This window comes from Pollachius pollachius, assembly GCF_949987615.1.
Source record: "Pollachius pollachius genome assembly, chromosome: 13".
Lineage (NCBI taxonomy): Eukaryota > Metazoa > Chordata > Actinopteri > Gadiformes > Gadidae > Pollachius > Pollachius pollachius.
In genome coordinates, this window is record NC_136946.1 from 8083020 (window position 1) to 8097308 (window position 14289).

Consider the following 14289-nt stretch of genomic DNA (forward strand, 5'->3'; position numbering starts at 1 on the left):
AAGGAACATGTTACTTGTAACTATGTATTTGTAAATGCATAACAGCAAGAATCAGGGAAAAGCGACATGCTTAAGCGACAAGTTATTTGTTATGAACAAAGTGTTGTTACTTCTATCTTAGGATCAAATATGGAAAGTTTGACCTTACCTTTGACAAAATCATCTGTAGTTTGAACTGAGGATGCTGTAGCTGGAGTTGGCGTAGTTGTTGTTGCTGCTGTCGTTGAAGTTGGCATTTCTGAGAAGGAACATGTTACTTGAAACTATGTGTTTGTACATGCATGAGCGCAAGAATAGGGGAAAAGCGACATACTTGAGCGACAAGTAATTTGTTATGAGCAAAGGGCTGTTCATTTCATCATAGGATCAAATATGGAAATTGTGACTATACCAGTGACAAAATAATCTGTAGTTGGAGCTGAGGGTCCTGTAGCTGGAGTTGGCGTAGTTGTTGTAGCTTTTGTCGTTGAAGTTGGCATTTCTGAGAAGGAACATGTTGCTTTTAACTATGCATAACCGCAAGAATCAGGGAAAGCTTAATACTTGGGCGAAAAGTTATTGGTGATGAGCAAAGTGCTGTTAATTTTATCATAGGATCAAATATTGAAAGTTTGACTATACCTGTGACAAAATAATCCGTAGTTGGAACTGAGGGTGCTGTAGCTGGAGTTGGCGTAGTTGTTGTTGCTGCTGTCATTGGAGTTGCTGTTGGGATTGGGGTTTCTGAGAAGGAACATGTTACTTGTAACTATGTATTTGTAAATGCATAACAGCAAGAATCAGGGAAAAGCGACATGCTTAAGCGACAAGATATTTGTTATGAACAAAGTGTTGTTACTTCTATCTTAGGATCAAATATGGAAAAATTTACCATACCTTTGACGAAATCATCTGTAGTTGGAACTGAGGATGCTGTAGCTGGAGTTGGCGTAGTTGTTGTTGCTGCTGTCATTGGAGTTGCTGTCGGGATTGGCGTTTTTGAGAAGGAACATGTTTCTAGTAACTATGTATTTGTACATGCATTGGTGAAAAAATCAGGGAAAAGCGACATACTTGAGCGACAAGTTATTTGTTATGAGAAAAGTGCCGTTAACTGTATCATAGGATCAAATATGAAAAGTGTGACCATACCTGTGACAAAATAATCTGTAGTTGGAACTGGGGGTGCTGTAGCTGGAGTTGGCGTAGTTGTTGTTGTTGCTGTCGTTGGAGTTGCTGTTGGGATTGGCGTTTCTGAGAAGGAACATGTTACTTGTAACTATGTATTTGTAGATGCATAACATCAAGAATAAGGGAAAAGCGACATGCTTAAGTGACAAGTTATTTGTTATGAACAAAGTGTTGTTACTTCTATCTTAGGATCAAATATGGAAAGTTTGACCATACCTTTGACGAAATCATTTGTACTTGGAACTGAGGATGCTGTAGCTGGAGTTGGCGTAGTTGTTGTTGCTGCTGTCGTTGAAGTTGGCGTTTCTGAGAAGGAACATGTTACTTGAAACTATGTGTTTGTACATGCATGAGCGCAAGAATAGGGGAAAAGCGACATACTTGAGCGACAAGTAATTTGTTATGAGCAAATGGCCGTTCATTTTATCATTGGATCAAATATGGAAAGTGTGACTTTACCAGTGACAAAATAATCTGTAGTTGGAGCTGAGGGTCCTGTAGCTGGAGTTGGCGTAGTTGTTGTTGTTGCTGTCGTTGGAGTTGCTGTTGGGATTGGCGTTTCTGAGAAGGAACATGTTACTTGTAACGATGTATTTGTACATGCATAAGTGCAAGAATCAGGGCAAAGCGACAAGATATTCGCTATGAGCAAAGTGCTGTTACTTTTATCATAGGATCAAATATGGAAAGTGTGACCATACCTGTGACAAAGTAAGCTGTAGTTGGAACTTGGGTTGCTGTAGCTGGAGTGAGCGTAGTTGTTGTTGCTGCTGTCGTTGGAGTTGCTGTTGGGATTGGCATTTCTGAGAAGGAACATGTTACTTGTAACTATTTATTTGTAAATGCATAACAGCAAGAATCAGGGAAAAGCGACATGCTTAAGCGACAAGTTATTTGTTATGAACAAAGTGTTGTTACTTCTATCTTAGGATCAAATATGGAAAGTTTGACCTTACCTTTGACAAAATCATCTGTAGTTGGAACTGAGGATGCTGTAGCTGGAGTTGGCGTAGTTGTTGTTGCTGATGTCGTTGAAGTTGGCATTTCTGAGAAGGAACATGTTACTTGAAACTATGTGTTTGTACATGCATGAGCGCAAGAATAGGGGAAAAGCGACATACTTGAGCGACAAGTAATTTGTTATGAGCAAAGGGCTGTTCATTTTATCATAGGATCAAATATGGAAATTGTGACTATACCAGTGACAAAATAATCTGTAGTTGGAGCTGAGGGTCCTGTAGCTGGAGTTGGCGTAGTTGTTGTAGCTTTTGTCGTTGAAGTTGGCATTTCTGAGAAGGAACATGTTGCTTTTAACTATGCATAACCGCAAGAATCAGGGAAAGCTTAATACTTGGGCGAAAAGTTATTGGTGATGAGCAAAGTGCTGTTAATTTTATCATAGGATCAAATATTGAAAGTTTGACTATACCTGTGACAAAATAATCCGTAGTTGGAACTGAGGGTGCTGTAGCTGGAGTTGGCGTAGTTGTTGTTGCTGCTGTCATTGGAGTTGCTGTTGGGATTGGGGTTTCTGAGAAGGAACATGTTACTTGTAACTATGTATTTGTAAATGCATAACAGCAAGAATCAGGGAAAAGCGACATGCTTAAGCGACAAGATATTTGTTATGAACAAAGTGTTGTTACTTCTATCTTAGGATCAAATATGGAAAAATTTACCATACCTTTGACGAAATCATCTGTAGTTGGAACTGAGGATGCTGTAGCTGGAGTTGGCGTAGTTGTTGTTGCTGCTGTCATTGGAGTTGCTGTCGGGATTGGCGTTTTTGAGAAGGAACATGTTTCTAGTAACTATGTATTTGTACATGCATTGGTGAAAAAATCAGGGAAAAGCGACATACTTGAGCGACAAGTTATTTGTTATGAGAAAAGTGCCGTTAACTGTATCATAGGATCAAATATGGAAAGTGTGACCATACCTGTGACAAAATAATCTGTAGTTGGAACTGGGGGTGCTGTAGCTGGAGTTGGCGTAGTTGTTGTTGTTGCTGTCGTTGGAGTTGCTGTTGGGATTGGCGTTTCTGAGAAGGAACATGTTACTTGTAACTATGTATTTGTAGATGCATAACATCAAGAATAAGGGAAAAGCGACATGCTTAAGTGACAAGTTATTTGTTATGAACAAAGTGTTGTTTCTTCTATCTTAGGATCAAATATGGAAAGTTTGACCATACCTTTGACGAAATCATTTGTACTTGGAACTGAGGATGCTGTAGCTGGAGTTGGCGTAGTTGTTGTTGCTGCTGTCGTTGAAGTTGGCGTTTCTGAGAAGGAACATGTTACTTGAAACTATGTGTTTGTACATGCATGAGCGCAAGAATAGGGGAAAAGCGACATACTTGAGCGACAAGTAATTTGTTATGAGCAAATGGCCGTTCATTTTATCATTGGATCAAATATGGAAAGTGTGACTTTACCAGTGACAAAATAATCTGTAGTTGGAGCTGAGGGTCCTGTAGCTGGAGTTGGCGTAGTTGTTGTTGTTGCTGTCGTTGGAGTTGCTGTTGGGATTGGCGTTTCTGAGAAGGAACATGTTACTTGAAACGATGTATTTGTACATGCATAAGTGCAAGAATCAGGGCAAAGCGACAAGATATTCGCTATGAGCAAAGTGCTGTTACTTTTATCATAGGATCAAATATGGAAAGTGTGACCATACCTGTGACAAAGTAAGCTGTAGTTGGAACTTGGGTTGCTGTAGCTGGAGTGAGCGTAGTTGTTGTTGCTGCTGTCGTTGGAGTTGCTGTTGGGATTGGCATTTCTGAGAAGGAACATGTTACTTGTAACTATTTATTTGTAAATGCATAACAGCAAGAATCAGGGAAAAGCGACATGCTTAAGCGACAAGTTATTTGTTATGAACAAAGTGTTGTTACTTCTATCTTAGGATCAAATATGGAAAGTTTGACCTTACCTTTGACAAAATCATCTGTAGTTGGAACTGAGGATGCTGTAGCTGGAGTTGGCGTAGTTGTTGTTGCTGCTGTCGTTGAAGTTGGCATTTCTGAGAAGGAACATGTTACTTGAAACTATGTGTTTGTACATGCATGAGCGCAAGAATAGGGGAAAAGCGACATACTTGAGCGACAAGTAATTTGTTATGAGCAAAGGGCTGTTCATTTTATCATAGGATCAAATATGGAAATTGTGACTATACCAGTGACAAAATAATCTGTAGTTGGAGCTGAGGGTCCTGTAGCTGGAGTTGGCGTAGTTGTTGTAGCTTTTGTCGTTGAAGTTGGCATTTCTGAGAAGGAACATGTTGCTTTTAACTATGCATAACCGCAAGAATCAGGGAAAGCTTAATACTTGGGCGAAAAGTTATTGGTGATGAGCAAAGTGCTGTTAATTTTATCATAGGATCAAATATTGAAAGTTTGACTATACCTGTGACAAAATAATCCGTAGTTGGAACTGAGGGTGCTGTAGCTGGAGTTGGCGTAGTTGTTGTTGCTGCTGTCATTGGAGTTGCTGTTGGGATTGGGGTTTCTGAGAAGGAACATGTTACTTGTAACTATGTATTTGTAAATGCATAACAGCAAGAATCAGGGAAAAGCGACATGCTTAAGCGACAAGATATTTGTTATGAACAAAGTGTTGTTACTTCTATCTTAGGATCAAATATGGAAAAATGTACCATACCTTTGACGAAATCATCTGTAGTTGGAACTGAGGATGCTGTAGCTGGAGTTGGCGTAGTTGTTGTTGCTGCTGTCATTGGAGTTGCTGTCGGGATTGGCGTTTTTGAGAAGGAACATGTTTCTAGTAACTATGTATTTGTACATGCATTGGTGAAAAAATCAGGGAAAAGCGACATACTTGAGCAACAAGTTATTTGTTATGAGAAAAGTGCCGTTAACTGTATCATAGGATCAAATATGGAAAGTGTGACCATACCTGTGACAAAATAATCTGTAGTTGGAACTGGGGGTGCTGTAGCTGGAGTTGGCGTAGTTGTTGTTGTTGCTGTCGTTGGAGTTGCTGTTGGGATTGGCGTTTCTGAGAAGGAACATGTTACTTGTAACTATGTATTTGTAGATGCATAACATCAAGAATAAGGGAAAAGCGACATGCTTAAGTGACAAGTTATTTGTTATGAACAAAGTGTTGTTACTTCTATCTTCGGATCAAATATGGAAAGTTTGACCATACCTTTGACGAAATCATTTGTACTTGGAACTGAGGATGCTGTAGCTGGAGTTGGCGTAGTTGTTGTTGCTGCTGTCGTTGAAGTTGGCGTTTCTGAGAAGGAACATGTTACTTGAAACTATGTGTTTGTACATGCATGAGCGCAAGAATAGGGGAAAAGCGACATACTTGAGCGACAAGTAATTTGTTATGAGCAAATGGCCGTTCATTTTATCATTGGATCAAATATGGAAAGTGTGACTTTACCAGTGACAAAATAATCTGTAGTTGGAGCTGAGGGTCCTGTAGCTGGAGTTGGCGTAGTTGTTGTTGTTGCTGTCGTTGGAGTTGCTGTTGGGATTGGCGTTTCTGAGAAGGAACATGTTACTTGTAACGATGTATTTGTACATGCATAAGCGCAAGAATCAGGGCAAAGCGACAAGATATTCGCTATGAGCAAAGTGCTGTTACTTTTATCATAGGATCAAATATGGAAAGTGTGACCATACCTGTGACAAAGTAAGCTGTAGTTGGAACTTGGGTTGCTGTAGCTGGAGTGAGCGTAGTTGTTGTTGCTGCTGTCGTTGGAGTTGCTGTTGGGATTGGCATTTCTGAGAAGGAACATGTTACTTGTAACTATTTATTTGTAAATGCATAACAGCAAGAATCAGGGAAAAGCGACATGCTTAAGCGACAAGTTATTTGTTATGAACAAAGTGTTGTTACTTCTATCTTAGGATCAAATATGGAAAGTTTGACCTTACCTTTGACAAAATCATCTGTAGTTGGAACTGAGGATGCTGTAGCTGGAGTTGGCGTAGTTGTTGTTGCTGCTGTCGTTGAAGTTGGCATTTCTGAGAAGGAACATGTTACTTGAAACTATGTGTTTGTACATGCATGAGCGCAAGAATAGGGGAAAAGCGACATACTTGAGCGACAAGTAATTTGTTATGAGCAAATGGCCGTTCATTTTATCATTGGATCAAATATGGAAAGTGTGACTTTACCAGTGACAAAATAATCTGTAGTTGGAGCTGAGGGTCCTGTAGCTGGAGTTGGCGTAGTTGTTGTTGTTGCTGTCGTTGGAGTTGCTGTTGGGATTGGCGTTTCTGAGAAGGAACATGTTACTTGTAACGATGTATTTGTACATGCATAAGTGCAAGAATCAGGGCAAAGCGACAAGATATTCGCTATGAGCAAAGTGCTGTTACTTTTATCATAGGATCAAATATGGAAAGTGTGACCATACCTGTGACAAAGTAAGCTGTAGTTGGAACTTGGGTTGCTGTAGCTGGAGTGAGCGTAGTTGTTGTTGCTGCTGTCGTTGGAGTTGCTGTTGGGATTGGCATTTCTGAGAAGGAACATGTTACTTGTAACTATTTATTTGTAAATGCATAACAGCAAGAATCAGGGAAAAGCGACATGCTTAAGCGACAAGTTATTTGTTATGAACAAAGTGTTGTTACTTCTATCTTAGGATCAAATATGGAAAGTTTGACCTTACCTTTGACAAAATCATCTGTAGTTGGAACTGAGGATGCTGTAGCTGGAGTTGGCGTAGTTGTTGTTGCTGCTGTCGTTGAAGTTGGCATTTCTGAGAAGGAACATGTTACTTGAAACTATGTGTTTGTACATGCATGAGCGCAAGAATAGGGGAAAAGCAACATACTTGAGCGACAAGTAATTTGTTATGAGCAAAGGGCTGTTCATTTTATCATAGGATCAAATATGGAAATTGTGACTATACCAGTGACAAAATAATCTGTAGTTGGAGCTGAGGGTCCTGTAGCTGGAGTTGGCGTAGTTGTTGTAGCTTTTGTCGTTGAAGTTGGCATTTCTGAGAAGGAACATGTTACTTTTAACTATGCATAACCGCAAGAATCAGGGAAAGCTTAATACTTGGGCGAAAAGTTATTGGTGATGAGCAAAGTGCTGTTAATTTTATCATAGGATCAAATATTGAAAGTTTGACTATACCTGTGACAAAATAATCCGTAGTTGGAACTGAGGGTGCTGTAGCTGGAGTTGGCGTAGTTGTTGTTGCTGCTGTCATTGGAGTTGCTGTTGGGATTGGGGTTTCTGAGAAGGAACATGTTACTTGTAACTATGTATTTGTAAATGCTTAACAGCAAGAATCAGGGAAAAGCGACATGCTTAAGCGACAAGTTATTTGTTATGAACAAAGTGTTGTTACTTCTATCTTAGGATCAAATATGGAAAAATTTACCATACCTTTGACGAAATCATCTGTAGTTGGAACTGAGGATGCTGTAGCTGGAGTTGGCGTAGTTGTTGTTGCTGCTGTCATTGGAGTTGCTGTCGGGATTGGCGTTTTTGAGAAGGAACATGTTTCTAGTAACTATGTCTTTGTACATGCATTGGTGAAAAAATCAGGGAAAAGCGACATACTTGAGCGACAAGTTATTTGTTATGAGAAAAGTGCCGTTAACTGTATCATAGGATCAAATATGAAAAGTGTGACCATACCTGTGACAAAATAATCTGTAGTTGGAACTGGGGGTGCTGTAGCTGGAGTTGGCGTAGTTGTTGTTGTTGCTGTCGTTGGAGTTGCTGTTGGGATTGGCGTTTCTGAGAAGGAACATGTTACTTGTAACGATGTATTTGTACATGCATAAGTGCAAGAATCAGGGCAAAGCGACAAGATATTCGCTATGAGCAAAGTGCTGTTACTTTTATCATAGGATCAAATATGGAAAGTGTGACCATACCTGTGACAAAGTAAGCTGTAGTTGGAACTTGGGTTGCTGTAGCTGGAGTGAGCGTAGTTGTTGTTGCTGCTGTCGTTGGAGTTGCTGTTGGGATTGGCATTTCTGAGAAGGAACATGTTACTTGTAAATATTTATTTGTAAATGCATAACAGCAAGAATCAGGGAAAAGCGACATGCTTAAGCGACAAGTTATTTGTTATGAACAAAGTGTTGTTACTTCTATCTTAGGATCAAATATGGAAAGTTTGACCTTACCTTTGACAAAATCATCTGTACTTGGAACTGAGGATGCTGTAGCTGGAGTTGGCGTAGTTGTTGTTGCTGCTGTCATTGGAGTTGCTGTCGGGATTGGCGTTTTTGAGAAGGAACATGTTTCTAGTAACTATGTATTTGTACATGTATTGGTGAAAAAATCAGGGAAAAGCGACATACTTGAGCGACAAGTTATTTGTTATGAGAAAAGTGCCGTTAACTGTATCATAGGATCAAATATGGAAAGTGTGACCATACCTGTGACAAAATAATCTGTAGTTGGAACTGGGGGTGCTGTAGCTGGAGTTGGCGTAGTTGTTGTTGTTGCTGTCGTTGGAGTTGCTGTTGGGATTGGCGTTTCTGAGAAGGAACATGTTACTTGTAACAATGTATTTGTACATGCATAAGTGCAAGAATCAGGGCAAAGCGACAAGATATTCGCTATGAGCAAAGTGCTGTTACTTTTATCATAGGATCAAATATGGAAAGTGTGACCATACCTGTGACAAAGTAAGCTGTAGTTGGAACTTGGGTTGCTGTAGCTGGAGTGAGCGTAGTTGTTGTTGCTGCTGTCGTTGGAGTTGCTGTTGGGATTGGCATTTCTGAGAAGAAACATGTTACTTGTAACTATTTATTTGTAAATGCATAACAGCAAGAATCAGGGAAAAGCGACATGCTTAAGCGACAAGTTATTTGTTATGAACAAAGTGTTGTTACTTCTATCTTAGGATCAAATATGGAAAGTTTGACCTTACCTTTGACAAAATCATCTGTAGTTGGAACTGAGGATGCTGTAGCTGGAGTTTGCGTAGTTGTTGTTGCTGCTGTCGTTGAAGTTGGCATTTCTGAGAAGGAATATGTTACTTGAAACTATGTGTTTGTACATGCATGAGCGCAAGAATAGGGGAAAAGCGACATACTTGAGCGACAAGTAATTTGTTATGAGCAAAGGGCTGTTCATTTTATCATAGGATCAAATATGGAAATTGTGACTATACCAGTGACAAAATAATCTGTAGTTGGAGCTGAGGGTCCTGTAGCTGGAGTTGGCGTAGTTGTTGTAGCTTTTGTCGTTGAAGTTGGCATTTCTGAGAAGGAACATGTTGCTTTTAACTATGCATAACCGCAAGAATCAGGGAAAGCTTAATACTTGGGCGAAAAGTTATTGGTGATGAGCAAAGTGCTGTTAATTTTATCATAGGATCAAATATTGAAAGTTTGACTATACCTGTGACAAAATAATCCGTAGTTGGAACTGAGGGTGCTGTAGCTGGAGTTGGCGTAGTTGTTGTTGCTGCTGTCATTGGAGTTGCTGTTGGGATTGGGGTTTCTGAGAAGGAACATGTTACTTGTAACTATGTATTTGTAAATGCATAACAGCAAGAATCAGGGAAAAGCGACATGCTTAAGCGACAAGATATTTGTTATGAACAAAGTGTTGTTACTTCTATCTTAGGATCAAATATGGAAAAATTTACCATACCTTTGACGAAATCATCTGTAGTTGGAACTGAGGATGCTGTAGCTGGAGTTGGCGTAGTTGTTGTTGCTGCTGTCATTGGAGTTGCTGTCGGGATTGGCGTTTTTGAGAAGGAACATGTTTCTAGTAACTATGTATTTGTACATGCATTGGTGAAAAAATCAGGGAAAAGCGACATACTTGAGCGACAAGTTATTTGTTATGAGAAAAGTGCCGTTAACTGTATCATAGGATCAAATATGGAAAGTGTGACCATACCTGTGACAAAATAATCTGTAGTTGGAACTGGGGGTGCTGTAGCTGGAGTTGGCGTAGTTGTTGTTGTTGCTGTCGTTGGAGTTGCTGTTGGGATTGGCGTTTCTGAGAAGGAACATGTTACTTGTAACTATGTATTTGTAGATGCATAACATCAAGAATAAGGGAAAAGCGACATGCTTAAGTGACAAGTTATTTGTTATGAACAAAGTGTTGTTACTTCTATCTTCGGATCAAATATGGAAAGTTTGACCATACCTTTGACGAAATCATTTGTACTTGGAACTGAGGATGCTGTAGCTGGAGTTGGCGTAGTTGTTGTTGCTGCTGTCGTTGAAGTTGGCGTTTCTGAGAAGGAACATGTTACTTGAAACTATGTGTTTGTACATGCATGAGCGCAAGAATAGGGGAAAAGCGACATACTTGAGCGACAAGTAATTTGTTATGAGCAAATGGCCGTTCATTTTATCATTGGATCAAATATGGAAAGTGTGACTTTACCAGTGACAAAATAATCTGTAGTTGGAGCTGAGGGTCCTGTAGCTGGAGTTGGCGTAGTTGTTGTTGTTGCTGTCGTTGGAGTTGCTGTTGGGATTGGCGTTTCTGAGAAGGAACATGTTACTCGTAACGATGTATTTGTACATGCATAAGTGCAAGAATCAGGGCAAAGCGACAAGATATTCGCTATGAGCAAAGTGCTGTTACTTTTATCATAGGATCAAATATGGAAAGTGTGACCATACCTGTGACAAAGTAAGCTGTAGTTGGAACTTGGGTTGCTGTAGCTGGAGTGAGCGTAGTTGTTGTTGCTGCTGTCGTTGGAGTTGCTGTTGGGATTGGCATTTCTGAGAAGGAACATGTTACTTGTAACTATTTATTTGTAAATGCATAACAGCAAGAATCAGGGAAAAGCGACATGCTTAAGCGACAAGTTATTTGTTATGAACAAAGTGTTGTTACTTCTATCTTAGGATCAAATATGGAAAGTTTGACCTTACCTTTGACAAAATCATCTGTAGTTGGAACTGAGGATGCTGTAGCTGGAGTTGGCGTAGTTGTTGTTGCTGCTGTCGTTGAAGTTGGCATTTCTGAGAAGGAACATGTTACTTGAAACTATGTGTTTGTACATGCATGAGCGCAAGAATAGGGGAAAAGCAACATACTTGAGCGACAAGTAATTTGTTATGAGCAAAGGGCTGTTCATTTTATCATAGGATCAAATATGGAAATTGTGACTATACCAGTGACAAAATAATCTGTAGTTGGAGCTGAGGGTCCTGTAGCTGGAGTTGGCGTAGTTGTTGTAGCTTTTGTCGTTGAAGTTGGCATTTCTGAGAAGGAACATGTTACTTTTAACTATGCATAACCGCAAGAATCAGGGAAAGCTTAATACTTGGGCGAAAAGTTATTGGTGATGAGCAAAGTGCTGTTAATTTTATCATAGGATCAAATATTGAAAGTTTGACTATACCTGTGACAAAATAATCCGTAGTTGGAACTGAGGGTGCTGTAGCTGGAGTTGGCGTAGTTGTTGTTGCTGCTGTCATTGGAGTTGCTGTTGGGATTGGCGTTTCTGAGAAGGAACATGTTACTTGTAACTATGTATTTGTAAATGCTTAACAGCAAGAATCAGGGAAAAGCGACATGCTTAAGCGACAAGTTATTTGTTATGAACAAAGTGTTGTTACTTCTATCTTAGGATCAAATATGGAAAAATTTACCATACCTTTGACGAAATCATCTGTAGTTGGAACTGAGGATGCTGTAGCTGGAGTTGGCGTAGTTGTTGTTGCTGCTGTCATTGGAGTTGCTGTCGGGATTGGCGTTTTTGAGAAGGAACATGTTTCTAGTAACTATGTATTTGTACATGCATTGGTGAAAAAATCAGGGAAAAGCGACATACTTGAGCGACAAGTTATTTGTTATGAGAAAAGTGCCGTTAACTGTATCATAGGATCAAATATGAAAAGTGTGACCATACCTGTGACAAAATAATCTGTAGTTGGAACTGGGGGTGCTGTAGCTGGAGTTGGCGTAGTTGTTGTTGTTGCTGTCGTTGGAGTTGCTGTTGGGATTGGCGTTTCTGAGAAGGAACATGTTACTTGTAACGATGTATTTGTACATGCATAAGTGCAAGAATCAGGGCAAAGCGACAAGATATTCGCTATGAGCAAAGTGCTGTTACTTTTATCATAGGATCAAATATGGAAAGTGTGACCATACCTGTGACAAAGTAAGCTGTAGTTGGAACTTGGGTTGCTGTAGCTGGAGTGAGCGTAGTTGTTGTTGCTGCTGTCGTTGGAGTTGCTGTTGGGATTGGCATTTCTGAGAAGGAACATGTTACTTGTAAATATTTATTTGTAAATGCATAACAGCAAGAATCAGGGAAAAGCGACATGCTTAAGCGACAAGTTATTTGTTATGAACAAAGTGTTGTTACTTCTATCTTAGGATCAAATATGGAAAGTTTGACCTTACCTTTGACAAAATCATCTGTACTTGGAACTGAGGATGCTGTAGCTGGAGTTGGCGTAGTTGTTGTTGCTGCTGTCATTGGAGTTGCTGTCGGGATTGGCGTTTTTGAGAAGGAACATGTTTCTAGTAACTATGTATTTGTACATGCATTGGTGAAAAAATCAGGGAAAAGCGACATACTTGAGCGACAAGTTATTTGTTATGAGAAAAGTGCCGTTAACTGTATCATAGGATCAAATATGGAAAGTGTGACCATACCTGTGACAAAATAATCTGTAGTTGGAACTGGGGGTGCTGTAGCTGGAGTTGGCGTAGTTGTTGTTGTTGCTGTCGTTGGAGTTGCTGTTGGGATTGGCGTTTCTGAGAAGGAACATGTTACTTGTAACGATGTATTTGTACATGCATAAGTGCAAGAATCAGGGCAAAGCGACAAGATATTCGCTATGAGCAAAGTGCTGTTACTTTTATCATAGGATCAAATATGGAAAGTGTGACCATACCTGTGACAAAGTAAGCTGTAGTTGGAACTTGGGTTGCTGTAGCTGGAGTGAGCGTAGTTGTTGTTGCTGCTGTCGTTGGAGTTGCTGTTGGGATTGGCATTTCTGAGAAGAAACATGTTACTTGTAACTATTTATTTGTAAATGCATAACAGCAAGAATCAGGGAAAAGCGACATGCTTAAGCGACAAGTTATTTGTTATGAACAAAGTGTTGTTACTTCTATGTTAGGATCAAATATGGAAAGTTTGACCTTACCTTTGACAAAATCATCTGTAGTTGGAACTGAGGATGCTGTAGCTGGAGTTGGCGTAGTTGTTGTTGCTGCTGTCGTTGAAGTTGGCATTTCTGAGAAGGAACATGTTACTTGAAACTATGTGTTTGTACATGCATGAGCGCAAGAATAGGGGAAAAGCGACATACTTGAGCGACAAGTAATTTGTTATGAGCAAAGGGCTGTTCATTTTATCATAGGATCAAATATGGAAATTGTGACTATACCAGTGACAAAATAATCTGTAGTTGGAGCTGAGGGTCCTGTAGCTGGAGTTGGCGTAGTTGTTGTAGCTTTTGTCGTTGAAGTTGGCATTTCTGAGAAGGAACATGTTACTTTTAACTATGCATAACCGCAAGAATCAGGGAAAGCTTAATACTTGGGCGAAAAGTTATTGGTGATGAGCAAAGTGCTGTTAATTTTATCATAGGATCAAATATTGAAAGTTTGACTATACCTGTGACAAAATAATCCGTAGTTGGAACTGAGGGTGCTGTAGCTGGAGTTGGCGTAGTTGTTGTTGCTGCTGTCATTGGAGTTGCTGTTGGGATTGGGGTTTCTGAGAAGGAACATGTTACTTGTAACTATGTATTTGTAAATGCATAACAGCAAGAATCAGGGAAAAGCGACATGCTTAAGCGACAAGATATTTGTTATGAACAAAGTGTTGTTACTTCTATCTTAGGATCAAATATGGAAAAATTTACCATACCTTTGACGAAATCATCTGTAGTTGGAACTGAGGATGCTGTAGCTGGAGTTGGCGTAGTTGTTGTTGCTGCTGTCATTGGAGTTGCTGTCGGGATTGGCGTTTTTGAGAAGGAACATATTTCTAGTAACTATGTATTTGTACATGCATTGGTGAAAAAATCAGGGAAAAGCGACATACTTGAGCGACAAGTTATTTGTTATGAGAAAAGTGCCGTTAACTGTATCATAGGATCAAATATGGAAAGTGTGACCATACCTGTGACAAAATAATCTGTAGTTTGAACTGGGGGTGCTGTAG